Here is a 14,034-nt window from a genome sequence, read left to right as displayed (position 1 = left end):
TAGAACCAACCAACACCAACAAACAGACAATGTATAAAACAGTTGAGTTAGAAGAAATCTCAGAAAATGAAGTAGCTAGAGGGATTACAACTGATTCTGAAATTGAAGATGAAGAACCAGAAGCCGAATTTGAAGAAGAACTAGAAGCCGAACCTGAAGCGGAACCAGAGATAGAATCAAATCCAGAACCAAATCTGGAATCAGGACCTGAATCAAATTCAGATTCTGTTACTCATGAACCTACATTGAGGAGATCTAAAAGAGTCACGAATGCTCCAGATAGGTTAACTCTCTCTCTTCACTATTAACTTCTTACTGATGCTGCAGAACCAGAGCATTTTGTTGAAGCAATGCAGGTGATAGACTCTGATAAATGGAAGCTAGCCATGAAAGAAGAGATGAATTCTCTTCAAAAGAATAAAACATGGATACTTACAGAGTTACCAAAAGGAAAGAAGGCATTGCAGAACAAGTGGGTGTACAGAGTCAAGGAAGAGCATGATGGTAAGAAGAGATACAAAGCACGATTAGTAGTAAAAGGCTTTCAGCAGAAGGAAGGAATTAACTACATTGAGATATTCTCTCCTGTAGTCAAATTAACTACTATCAGGTTGGTGCTAAGTATCGTAGTTGCAGAAAATTTGTATTTGGAGCAGCTAGATGTTAAAACTGGTTTCTTGCATGGTGACCTTGAAGAAGGCATCTACATGAAGCAGCCTGAAGGTTTTCAAGTTTCTGGTAAATAAAACCTTGTGTGTAAGTTGAAAAAGAGTTTGTATGGTTTCAAACAAGCTCCCCGACAATGGTACAAGAAATATGATGGATTCATGCATAAAAATAGTTTCACACGATGTGAGATGGACCATTGCTGTTATATCAAAAAATTTGATGAATCCTATATCATTTTATTGTTGTACGTTGATGATATGCTAATTGCAGGATCTAGCATAAATGAGATCAACTTGGTTAAGCAACAACTGGCGTAGGAGTTTGAAATGAAAGACTTAGGACCAGCTAAGCAAATGCTTGGGATGAGGATTAGCAGAAACAGGTCGGAAGGAACCTTAAAGTTGTCTCAAGAAAAGTACATACAGAAGGTACTAAGCAGGTTCAGTCTTCATGATGCAAAGACCAGAAACACTCCACTTGAAAGCCATCTAAATCTGTTAAAGGACCAATCACCTAAGACAGATGAAGAAAGAAAGTACATGTCCAAAGTTCCGTATGCTTCAGCAGTAGGAAGTTTGATGTATGCTATGGTTTGCACTAGACCTGACATAGCCCATGCAGTTGGAGTTGTCAGTAGATACATGTCAGATCCAGGAAAGGAGCATTGGGAAGGTGTAAAATGGATATTGCGATATCTCAAAGGCACTTCAGGTATGACACTTTGTTTTAAAAAGAGCAATATTATCTTACAAGGTTTTGCTGATGCAAATTTAGGTGGCGATCTGGATAGTCGAAAAAGTACCACGGGCTACGTGTTCACCTTGGGTGGTACTGCTGTTAGTTGGATGTCCAGACTTCAGAAAAGTGTTGCTCTATCTACCACTGAAGCAGAGTACATGGCAATCTCAGAAGCTGGAAAAGAGATGATTTGGCTCAAGAATTTTCTTAAAGAGCTAGGTAAAGAGCAGAACAATTGTGAGCTTTTCAGCGATAGCCAAAGTGCAATTCATCTTGCCAAGAATCTAGTGTTTCATGCAAGATCGAAGCATATCCAATGGAGGTATCATCATATCCGAGAGTTGATAAATGAATGAACTCTTTCCCTACAGAAGATACCAGGATCAAAGAACCCGTCAGACATGTTGACCAAAGTTGTCGGTGTTGACAAACTGAGGCTGTGCACTGCCTCAGTTAACCTTCAAGACTGATAGAGTGAAGGCGCCACCAGAGAATTGCAAATCTTTCTTTATTTTCTTTCTTGATGTAACATAGGTTTGAGGGGGAGATTGATAGGACCAAACCTATTGTTGTATGTGAAAGTAGACAAAACAAAAGAAAGAAAAATAAAAAAGAGATGAAAATATGATGTAAGCGCTGACATCGACATTCTTGTGATGTAAGCGCTTACCTCAACATTCTTATTATGTAAACGCTTACATCAGCATTCTTATGATGTAAGCGCTTACCTCGGCAGGGCATTCAAATGCTTATAAATAGGGGTCTACATTTTCATTTGTAGAACATCCCAAAACTTCTTCTTTCTCTCTTCAATTAATAAAGAGTTATTCTTTGTGTGGCCGTGGAGTAGGCAAAAATTGCCGAACCACGTAAATCTTGTCTTGTGCAATTTATTATTTCTCTCCTAAATATCATTTTCCTTCTATTATCTTGACACGCTTCCTCTACAGTATGCATGTGACGAGAGATTTATTAATTTCCTTGTCTTTCTGCTTTATCAATTCACAGAACCATTTGACATATATATCACATGGGTACTGGTAGTGATAGGTACACAAAATAATAGACTAATCCTTAGATCTGTGAATAATAAATCAAGTGATCATCAATTATGAGATCTAATTAAGAGCTAGGTTCCATTTTTAACCATCAAATGCGTTGATAGATATGCTGAAGACAACATATTTGGCCATTTTTCAACTCTGCTGCTTCTGATGGTGCATGTGAGTTAATCAAATTTGAAAGTACAACGGGGTGAATTGCTTATTTTTAATAATTTTTATAGTTAATTTACTAGTTTACCAATTAGTCGAGTTGAAATACGAGCAGAATAATAACAATAAATGCAGAATTGTAATGCAGGAAATAAAAACACCAGAATTTTTATACTGGTTCTGATTCAATGTGAATTCTAGTCCAGCCCCCTTGGGTTGCAGGGGTGTTCTCTTTCAATGATCGATGTTTTTTGAGTACAGAATGAATGACGTAGCTTTACACCAATAGCTCCGTCTCTATGTCTCTTTTCTTTTCTTCATACAATGCCTCACCAATGTTTATCTCTTTTTCTTCTCTCACTAGTTACATAATAGATCTAAATAAGCTACAATGCTTGTTTGGAGTAGAACAAAAGGAGGATAGATGGTTCGATCGAAGTATATCTTGTCACATCGGAGGCATCTGTATATATACTTCCTATGAGGCCTTCAAGAGTCTTGAGAGATTGCAAACTCAAAGGAGTTAATCCTTGAAGGGAATCATAGATTGATTCTTTCCAAGAATAAGGTTAAATTCTCGTTGATCTCCCTTGTAATGGCTTTGACGAGCTTTCCATCCGCTAGGCATATCCGCTGGATCCCTTGAATTCCGCTTTCATTGATTTCTAGTGATCTTGATTTCTTCTGATTTTGGGGCCTTCCAGTAATAGCTTTCGTCAATCTCTGATTGATTTCTCTTCCCAGATTTCTGCTACTTCTTCCTTGCCGATTGTTTATTCTTTACCTTGTTGGCTTACGTCAATCTTTGATTGACTTATTCTTGTTGGATCTTTACTACATCTTTTTTTTGTATCGCAGATCATTGAATTATGTTTCTTAATCTATTCCTGTCCAATGTTGCTTCTTTATTCCCTTGATTCCTTGTGATCCTACATCAAATATAATATATTATTTTTCATCATTAAAACTTATAACTAACAAAATTGACTAGAAGCGTGGAGTAACTAAAAAGAGTTCAAAAAGATTAAACACAAATAATTATATTAAAATAAAAACAGGCTAAGCTTTGCTTAAATTAATCAACTCAAAAATAGAAACCCCAATGCAAGATTTGTAACATAAATGCCCCTTTTCTTAGTAACATAAAAATTATTTTTCTAAACCCTAGTTAATGCAAATATAAGGAAGAATGAACCTTTGAAAGAACTATTCAGTCCGCGTAACAAATGAAATGACCATCGATATTATGGGCCCTTCTCAGAGGAAAGAAATAGGACACACAAAATAAATATAAGGAACCGTGCTCAACGTCTCTCTGTTGCGGCATGCAACTCGATCCACACACGATACCGTTGCGGCATACAAACCGATCCACACATGATATCGTTTCGGCGTGCAACCCGATCCACACATGATACTGTTGCAGCGTGCAACCCGACCCAAACGGCATGCCCGTGGTGGCGTGCCACTCGATCCGTGTGAGCACGTGATTTTTGCTTCACGCGACAATCGCTCCAAAAGAAATAAAAAAAATAATAACAACTGATCCTGTTGTACAATTTTTGGATTTTTACATGGCACTTTGTTAATTGTTTATGATTTTTTGCCCATTTTATTTTTTAAAAAAAAATACAAAAAAATGTATGTGTCATGCATAATTTGAACCGTAATCCGGTTGTTAAATAGAAAATCATAAATAGGCATCTTTGTCCGTGATTTTGTTCTTGCTTGATTTTACCTGTTTTAAAATATTTTAAGGTGTGTGCAAACAATTGTATTAAGTGTTTATTTAATTTTAATTTGATTTACTTAGGTTTTGTTTTTTTTTAAAATAAAGAAGAAAATAAAATAATAATAATAAAAAAAAGAGAAAGAAAGAAATCTTTTCGGACTTGGGCCAATATTAAACAAATTGGCCCAAACAAACTCAGCCCAAAACCCCTGTGCAACCCAGTCCAGTCCAGCTGACACCAAGGACGTCCAAACGACGTCGTAATGGTTGAGTCTGATCTGAGCCGTTGATCTCTGAATGATCAACGGCCAAGATCACCTCCTCACAACCCATGATGAACCCGACCCATTTCCACCCGGACCAACCCAAACCCCCTTTAGATGAAACGACACCGTTTCCCCTAAGCCTTCAGATCCAAGCCATTGATTTCGATTGATCCGACGGCTGAGATCAACCCACCCATTCCATATATAAGCCCCTTACCATACCCTGCCCCCCTATCCGATACCCCAGCCTTCATCCTCACCAAACCCTTCCCCTTCAAACCCTAGCCGCCCCCATCTCCCTTCACCAGAAACCCGGCGGCATGAACGCCGGTGACCCTCACCTTAACACCCTAGGACCACCTTGACACCCCGAACATGGATCAACCAACCGTTCTGCTCGAATCCCATCCCACCTTCTCGAATCTTCATTTGAAGATTCGAGTCAAAACTCGATCTACACCGTTTAACCCCAGCTTCACACCAGACACTCCCCAGACCCCCCTCGTGACCAAACCATGCTTGGTTTGGTCCGAATCTGAATAGGGAAGCACGAATCCCGGATCTAACTTTCGGAACTTTAAAGTTCCTCGTCGATGGTCCGTTGTCTTGTTCGAGCCGAAGAGATTAAGGTCTAATGGACCTTAATCGAAGTGTATCTCATCTGAGAAACACTTCGATTAAAGTCCGTTCAGCCTTAAGAAAGGTCTGTCCGAGTCCGAGTTAAGGTTTTGATTTTTTTTCGGGATTTAAGGTGAGTTTTTCTTTGTTCTGTTAGTCCATGTTTGTTTAAAAGGCTGTTATTATTGTTGGGAAATGGGTGTTTCGAATTTTACCAACTGTGTCCTGTCCACCTTGCCTGAACCTTTGTTGTTTGATTGAGTTTCTTCTTCTACTTGTTCTGATAATATATATGTATTTGTTGTGCAATTAGTTGAATTCCAAATTTGAACTGATTAACTGATTCCTCGAGTACAATTCTACTTAGTCAGTACAATTCGAATCATGTGTCCTATACTGTTAAATGTCTGATTTTGGTTTCGATTGTATGTGTTATAACTAATATAGTCGAGTCGACATGTGTCGTCAATTAGTTTCAGCTGCCTGAACAATAACAAATCGATTTACTTTTGATAAGCATGGCTTGAATCACTTAGGAACTGAGTTTAGTGCTTATAATTGGTAATTTGAATCAGAAATGTAAAAATCGATGTTCTGTTTAGTCACAGTTCTGAAATTGGAGGGCATGTGCACTTATGCACAACATGTGCATTTTGTGCACAGCCTGTGCCCTGCCTAAGTGCTTTTGAATTAAATAGTTTGACAGCATGTGCTGTCAGACTACATCCTGCTGCCCATATTCTGCTTTAAGTTTCAGAAATAATAAACATTACTAAAAAGTTAAGCCTGCAAGGGAATGTCATGGGGGTTAATACTTAAATAGCTGAGTGGAAACTGAAAAGAAGATGGCACATGGGAGGGGTGTTCTTTTGGTCTAACAGGCTGTTAAAGGGCAGACTTTAGGCTTATAAAAGAGGAGGACTTCCCTCAGTTTTAGGGCAGAGATTGGAGAGGAGAGAGCTGAAATACATAGATATTAATACACACAGAGCATATAAGAGATTGGAGAGGAGAGAGCTGAAATACATAGATATTAATACACACAGAGCATATAGGAGACAGAGAGAGGAGAGGAATACATCTGATATTAGGGAACACACATAGGGAACTCAGACTGGACTGGGGTTTGGAATTTTCAGAACAGATAGAGAGAGGTTAAGAGATAGAAAACATACAGTCAACAATCAAAAACTGCTTCTTCCTATTGCTGTTTGGTTTTCATTTGTTCAATCTGTTCAATCAATTCTGATTCTTTGAAGTTCCAATTGAGTCTACTAGTCGAGTGTTTTCATTAGTTTACTACTGGTTTTGGTTTGCCTGGAGTTCTGATTCTACTCCACTGTGTGCTGCTGTCATTTGGCCACTCTTTCTATCGGCTATAGTTGTATTCTTGCACTCGAGCCTGTTCTGCTGTGTTGTTTTGTTTGATGATGTTACTTTGTTCCTGCTGCTGCTGATTTTCTCTATCTTCTTCCTTTTCTTCTGTCGTATTCAACATCCAGGTACACATTTCATACTGATGTAATCATGAGAGGCATGAATTGAAAGATCTGAAGAATTTTTAATCATCTGTTGCCTTACTTTACATCTTTGCGAATATTGTTAAAGTTGTATAAATTCTGTTATTTGTAGTCCAATAGAAAACACATTAGTAAGTTTGTACTTAATTGAAAATATTCTAGTCTAAAACTGCGATATGGTTGTTGGCAGTACACGTGATGTAGTCATATAATTTATGGAATGAGCTATCATTTGGTAGAATTGTTAATTCAAACTCTTCTTCCAGTTATGTTTGAATAGGTAGGGGCAAATGGCTGTTAAATCTAGCCAAATATAATACAGTCTTGAATCATCCAGTTTCGATTTCTTTAGGCAGTTTATAGGACTAGTTTTGAACATTATCAGTAACATCTTTTAATAAAGAACTCTGTTAATCCTGTTTAAGCAATTTGATTTAGATTCGACTTAAGGATGTTGTCGGATTAAGTATTGCATTTCATCAATCTCACATGTAATTTCTTTGTTCAACCAAAGCATTTTCGTAAGGTATGGCGTCTTTTCACTTTATAAGCAATTAGAAATTGATAGGAATCCGGTTTAGGCCAAAGCATATACTTCAATTAGCATACATCTTTCTTTCTTCTATTTCTGGAAGCAAAAATAATAGAAATGTAGTCACTTTAGGATATCCTCTTTAAAACTAATGAGACGAGCCTCGCCAAATAAAAATGCAAATTGCGGGGCCCTCAACAACTAATCATAATATTTACAATTCAGGCTAGGCCGTTTAGTGAATCTCATGGCCTTCTCAAAAAATAATAACGCGTTAGACTCTTTAGGCGCGGCTTAATTAAATCATATTCTTAAATTTGGGTGCACATTGATGTGACCCAAATCCAAATCTCAACGAAGTCAAAATGTGTTGACGATCACGGGCGCATTGATTGTGATGTGGTTCGAGATGCATTTTCACGACGTTGCAATTCTATAAAAATAAGTGATAATGATAAAAGCGGTTTAAACTTAATAAAAGCACGTAAGTCATAACATGTATTTAAATCAGATATTTAGCCATTATAACAATTTAAGCGACCGTGCTAGAACCACGGGATTCGAGGGTGCCTAACACCTTCCCTCGGGTCAACAGAATTCCTTACTTAGAATTTCTGGTTCGCAGACTTCATTTGGAAAAGTCAAAAATTTCCTCGATTTGGGATTCAAGATAAACCGGTGACTTGGGACACCAAAAGCCAAACCTTTTCCAAGTGGCGACTCTGAATTAAATAAATAATCCCATTTCGAATATTGTCACTTAAATTGGAAAAACTCCCCTCGCGCATTTAACCCTTCGGGGGCGGGCGCGCAAAAAGGAGGTGTGACAGCTCTGGCGACTCTGCTGGGAAAGATTTACCCAGAACCTCCGGTTCAGGGTTCAAGAATTCGAGCTTAGAATAATTGTTATATTTGGCTTTATTATCTGATATTTATTACATGTTCTGACATAACGTGCTGCAATGTTTGCTTTTTACTGCTTTGATATTATCTGAACTGTATATAAACTGTGCCGAACCTTTCTCTCTTCACCACCGGGGAGAAGCTCGCTGGTCGAGGCTCCCTATTCTGTTAGTGTCGATACCTGAAATAAGAAAGAGGACGGATAAGTTACGAAGCCGGACGACCTTTTGGTTCCCGGTAAGTTGCCCCTCCTCGACTCGAGTTGTCCGCTCGGGTACACAGTCTAGAACATCTACCCAGGTTATAAACCTAGTATAACGAAACCTCATGACGGATCCCTAGTAGGAACGCTTATCTGCATCATGTTGCATTTGACATAGGGGACTCAACACAGGGGTTGGGTCCGTCTAGGACAGGCAACCTGGAATGAAAAGACCATCCTGCTGCATCCCGTTTGTTGGGCGCATCTATTTGTTTCAGATCTCCATGTTGACCGATTTCCGAAAAATTTTCAAAAAAAAAGAATAGCAGGATAGGGAGATAATTACTTATTCTTTTGAAAAAAAAAACACGTCCGAGTGATGTCAAACCTAACCGGAATTTTCTAAGATATAAAAAAAAAGCTCGCCTTTCGGTTTGACTATTCCTTTTAATCACTTTCAAAATCCAAAAATATATAAATAAAAAAAAATCAAAAATTTTATTGTTTCATTTGTAACACCGCTTTAAAAGATTTTCAAAATTTCATTAAAAAAAAAGGAAGTTTAAAATGTGTAAATATTTCCTTGGTCTCTTTTCAAAAAAAATAATAAAATGAAAAACAAAACATATAACAAAATTTCAAAAAAAGGGTTATTCTTCTTTTCTTTAAAGGATTTTTATTTTTGTTTCCCTTATTTTGATCTGACCGAACTACGCCGGTTTGATTCTCGCACGGGGTGACCTCCCTCGGCGGGTCCAACCTCCCGTTTTGCAAAAAAAAAAATTTTAAAAAAAAATCTAGATAATTTTAATTTTTGAGTCTAATAAAGTTTATCACCCTAAATAAATGTGCAGGATGAGCACAATACAAAATGAGGAAATATCTGAAAAATCTCCCGGATTTACTAGACATTCAGCCTCGGGGTGATATTATCAGATCATTGGTCACTTACTGGGATTCAGCGCACAATGTATTCCATTTTTCAGACTTCGAACTCACCCCGACGTTGGAGGAAATAGCGGGATACATTGGGGGTGATGAAGCTCCGTTAAGGTTCAAGTACTTGATTGCACCTAGGGCCGTCACGGTACACCGATTTTTGGATTTTCTGAAAATACCCCGAACATTTCACCATCCAGATCTTGCCAAAGGTTTCTGCAGTCTCCATCTCATGTATGCTAGATACGGTCATGAAGGCGGGTTCAATAAGCCGGATTTCAAACTATGTAGTAAAGGCAACCGACAAAAGTGGGACGAACACAGGCAGTTGGCTTTCATGACGGCCTTCTTAGGTCTTATAGTGTTCCCGAGGAAGGACGGCAACATCGATCTAAAAATAACTGGGGTTGTCAGTACTTTGCTCACCCAAGATAAGAGTACTCTAGCGCCTATGATTATGGCTGACATTTTCTGGGCTCTCACTGCTTGTCGAGCCAGGGGCGACTTTTTCGAAGGATGTAACCTACTGTTGCAAATATGGTGACAGATCACTTATGCCGCCGCTCTCAGCTCTTGGGTTACGGTTCGCCTGAGAAGACTTGCATTGAAGAATTCTGCACTAGAGTCAAAGGTTTCAATCTACCTGAGGGCGTCACATCATGGACCTCATTTTTCCGAACTCTCACTGCTAGCCAAATCCAATGGACGTTCGGATGGTCGCCTGTTGAGGAAATCATATACATGCCCGCAACCAGGCCCCACTTTCTGTTGATGGGACTTAAAAGCATCCAACCCTACGCCCCATATCGGGTTCTAAGGCAACTGGGGAGGTATCAAGTGGTGCCGAAAGATGAAGATCTGAGTACCCAAGTGATTGATATCAGTCCAGATGGTCGTTTCCCCGAAGAAGAAGTTCGCCAAATCTGGAGTGAGTGCCAACATCTGACGGCAAGAACTTGTGTGATGGATATAGCAAAAGGGGAAGTTGCCCCAGGGTATCACACTTGGTTCAGAGGCGACCTGTCTTGCGAAAGACCAGCTAAGAGACCGCATCTCAAAGACTTTGTAGAATCATCCCAAGAGCAATGGAATTGGTTAGCAAAAGAAAAAGAGTATCGGGCAGAGATCGGTGATTTGAAGCTACAAATTGATAGTCTGAAGTTCAATAACAGTATACAAATCGCGACAGATCAAAGTGAAAAGAATAACTTGGTCCAAAAGAATGAAGAACTCAAGGCCCAAATCCAAAAATTGAGATTGTCTCTTGATGAACAGCCCAGAAGTCGATCAGACCAGCAGTTGATTAAGGGTTTAAAAAGAGAAATCGCGGAGTGGCGAGATGGTTTAGAAGAATCGGGAGAGATTATGGCAAAGCTCAAGGCACAGTGGGGGATAAGAATAGAGAAGCATCGCCGGTATTTGAACCAATCGAAAAGCGACCACGAGAAAACTGTTGCCAAAATGAAGAAAGAGATGGCTATACTTGAGATCAAAGCAACTGATCAGGCCAAGAATTTCCAAATTGAGAGCAGATACTGGTACGACTCAATAGCCCAGATGAAGTTGGAAGTACGGCGACTGAAGCATCAGCATGTACAGGATGCTCAAGTCTTCAAGATATGCAGTGATCAGATAAAACGCCTACTCGTAGAGAAGAAGCAAACCAGAGATAGGATCAAGGCCATTGCCCATGCCATCACCAGACGATGTTTACGATGTGAGAACATGTCCAGCGTTACCATCCTCTTGGCAGTAATGGGTCATGTCAAGCAGACTATGCACGAGCTGGAGCAACTTGAGAGGGATCTCACGCCTAGGACCGCGGTGAGGCCGAACGATGCCCCGCGGACACCAATTTTCAAAACCATAATGCACTCATAGGTCAAATCTGTATCTTGACATCTTCTGCTTGTTTTCCCATCAGGGTGATTTTTAGTCTATTTTGAGTCTAGGTTTATTTTCAAAGTTCGCTTTTTCTTTGGCAAAATGTAGTTTGTAATAGACCATTTCAACAATAAAGAGGTTGCTTCTTTTACGCTCATTTGTGTTTTTCGAACTACGTAATGATCTGATTCACGGAGGCATCGTGATACGTAGGCAATCCTCATCGGATCCGGTCTCATTTCTTTTACTGCAAAATAAAAAAAAAACATAAAAGAAAAACAAAACAAAAAAAAAAAGAAAAAAAAAAAGAAAAGAAGGGGAGAAACTAATAAAAGGAAAAATGCCGGAATGACGCATGCTCTCGTAGCAAACATATAGTAATCCACTTAACTGTATAGGTGCATCATGCCCAACGTGAGATTAACTATCTGTTATTTGCTGCAAATTAACCGTGCGTTTGTCGATGAGTATTCCAGGGTTTTTGGAAAGACGGTTGGTTTGGTGAAAGTCTGGCCTCGCACTCATACTTCACGAGGTCAAGGAGAAGTGTTCAACTACCTGTTGTTAGGACCAGAAGCAGTACTCACACTTACTTCACCAGGTCAAAAGGACGTGTGGAAATGTCTTCAGAAATTCCATTGCAAACAATCCCTGTTTCCGAGGAAAGCTCGATCTCAGCCATCCTCACACCTGAATCCGCAACTGCGGAGGAAAATAGAATCCTACGGCTCCGCATGTTGGAAATGCTGGACGATTGGAATAATGGGAAAGAGCCGCCAAGTGTCGTCCCCGAATTCCCTGAATTATTCTCCAGGACAAGTGGGACTTCTAATGTCCACATAAATTATCCTGCTACCCCATTCGGGTACCTAGCCACCTCAGCCTTCTCCGCTGGATCGCCTTCTGAGCCTCATCCCCGAATGTCATCCATTGATGCAAGCATGAACATCTTTACTGCATCGCCTTGCCCGATTACGGCACAGCCTACCACGTACAAACCAAGCTTTGACTCATCCTCTTTTACATTCCAAGCACCATCGTTCTCAATAGAACCAACTAGGTTCGCTACCGGCACTAATCCTCTACCGCCTCAGTGCGAACTTGCACCCGGGCAGGATCAGAACCCAGAATTGCAGAACAAAATGAGATGGCCAAGAGAATGAGAAGCCTTGAACAAAGTTTGAAAAATATGCAAGGATTGAGCGGACAGAAGAGCGTCTCTTATGCCAACCTGTGCATGTTCCCTCACGTGCACCTGCCAGCGGGTTTCAAGACCCCGAAGTTCGAGAAATACGATGGGCACGGTGACCCCATTGCACATCTTAAGAAATACTGCAACCAATTGCGAGGGGCCTGCGGAAAAGAAGAACTGCTAATGGCATATTTTGGGGAAAGTCTAGTAGGGATAGCCTCGGAATGGTATATGGACCAGGAAATGTCCCGATGGAATATATGGGATGATCTCGCCAGAGATTTTGTGAAACAATTCCAGTATAACATCGACATTGCGCCAGACCGAAATTCGCTGTCGAATTTGAAGAAGAAACCTTCAGAAAGCTTCAGGGAATATGCTATTAAGTGGCGTGAACAGGCGTCAAGAGTGAAGCCTCCCATGGATGAAGTCGAAATGGTCACTACTTTTCTCCAGGCTCAAGAATCTGACTATTTCCAAAACATGATGTCAGCCATGGGTAAGCCATTCGCGGAAGCGATCAAGATTGGAGAGATGGTAGAAAATGGTCTGAAAACAGGTAGGATTCTGAGTCAAGCAGCCATAAGGGCAACCTCCCAGGCCGTCCAAAGCGGGTCCGGAGGAATGACCAGAGGGAAGAAGAAAGAAGAAACAACTATGGCAGCCTCGGAAGCAAGGGAGTATCGTCATCCCAGGCCCCGTTTCCCGGAAAGAACCCCACAACACTATTTCCCCCACTCCAATTTGGCATATGCTCATCAACCTTATATGGTCATGAATGCCCAACCTTATGCCCATCCACCACAACAAGTCAACCGAGGCCCAGCTCCACCTCCCAGAAATCAGCCTCCTTACCGCAACCACTATAACCCACAACCCCCGCAGAATAACTTTCGCCCTCAGGAGCCACCTCGACGGCGGACTTTCACGCCCATCGGAGAGCAATACTCTACTTTGTTCCCTAAGCTAGTCCAATTGGGTTTCTTGCAACCAATCCCTCAAACAAGGCAAAACCCGACGTCACCTTCTTACAAAGCTGGAGTCAGATGCGCCTATCATTCAGGGGCCGAGGGACATGATACAAATGATTGCTGGTCGTTGAAAAGAGTGGTCGAGAATTTGATAGAGCAAGGGAAAATAGTGCTAAGGGACGAAGAGATCCCAAATGTGACTAACAATCCATTGCCTGCTCACAACAATGGGCCGCTGATCGGAATGATTTGCGAAGACAAAGAATTCGACCCTGCTCTGAAAGCCATAATTGCCATTGTCGACACGGGGAAGAGGCCCGAAACAGACCAGAAACCGGGAAAGGGGGAGGAGGCCAAGGCTATAAAGAAAGAACTTGAAAAGAAGGTGGAGAAGAAAGTGGTACCGGTAGGGGATGGAGTTCTTTACATACCACGAGGTCGAGCTGAGAAGACGCAGAACTTCGCAATCAAAAAGACAAAACCTATGTATGTGCCGAAAGGGGCCTATGTGGTCCGGGGGACGATTCAACCACCTCGGCTGAATGAGCCAGTGGTTATCGGACGCGTGCCACAAAAGCCAATGACCAACCCGTCCACAGTGCCGTGGAATTATCAAAAGACTTTGGTAATGTACAAAGGTAAAGAGGTCATGGG

The 14,034-nt window shown here is 40.7% G+C and overlaps 1 pseudogene; it reads left to right on the top strand.

Moving 5' to 3' along the window:
• The first annotated feature begins 29 nt into the window (after nt 1–29).
• LOC107808009 (late blight resistance protein R1-A-like) overlaps nt 30–14,034 on the top strand; it is an 89,318-nt pseudogene continuing 75,313 nt past the window's right edge.

Source organism: Nicotiana tabacum, chromosome 20, assembly GCF_000715075.1.
Source record: "Nicotiana tabacum cultivar K326 chromosome 20, ASM71507v2, whole genome shotgun sequence".
Lineage (NCBI taxonomy): Eukaryota > Viridiplantae > Streptophyta > Magnoliopsida > Solanales > Solanaceae > Nicotiana > Nicotiana tabacum.
This window is presented reverse-complemented; position numbering and strand designations above follow the sequence as displayed.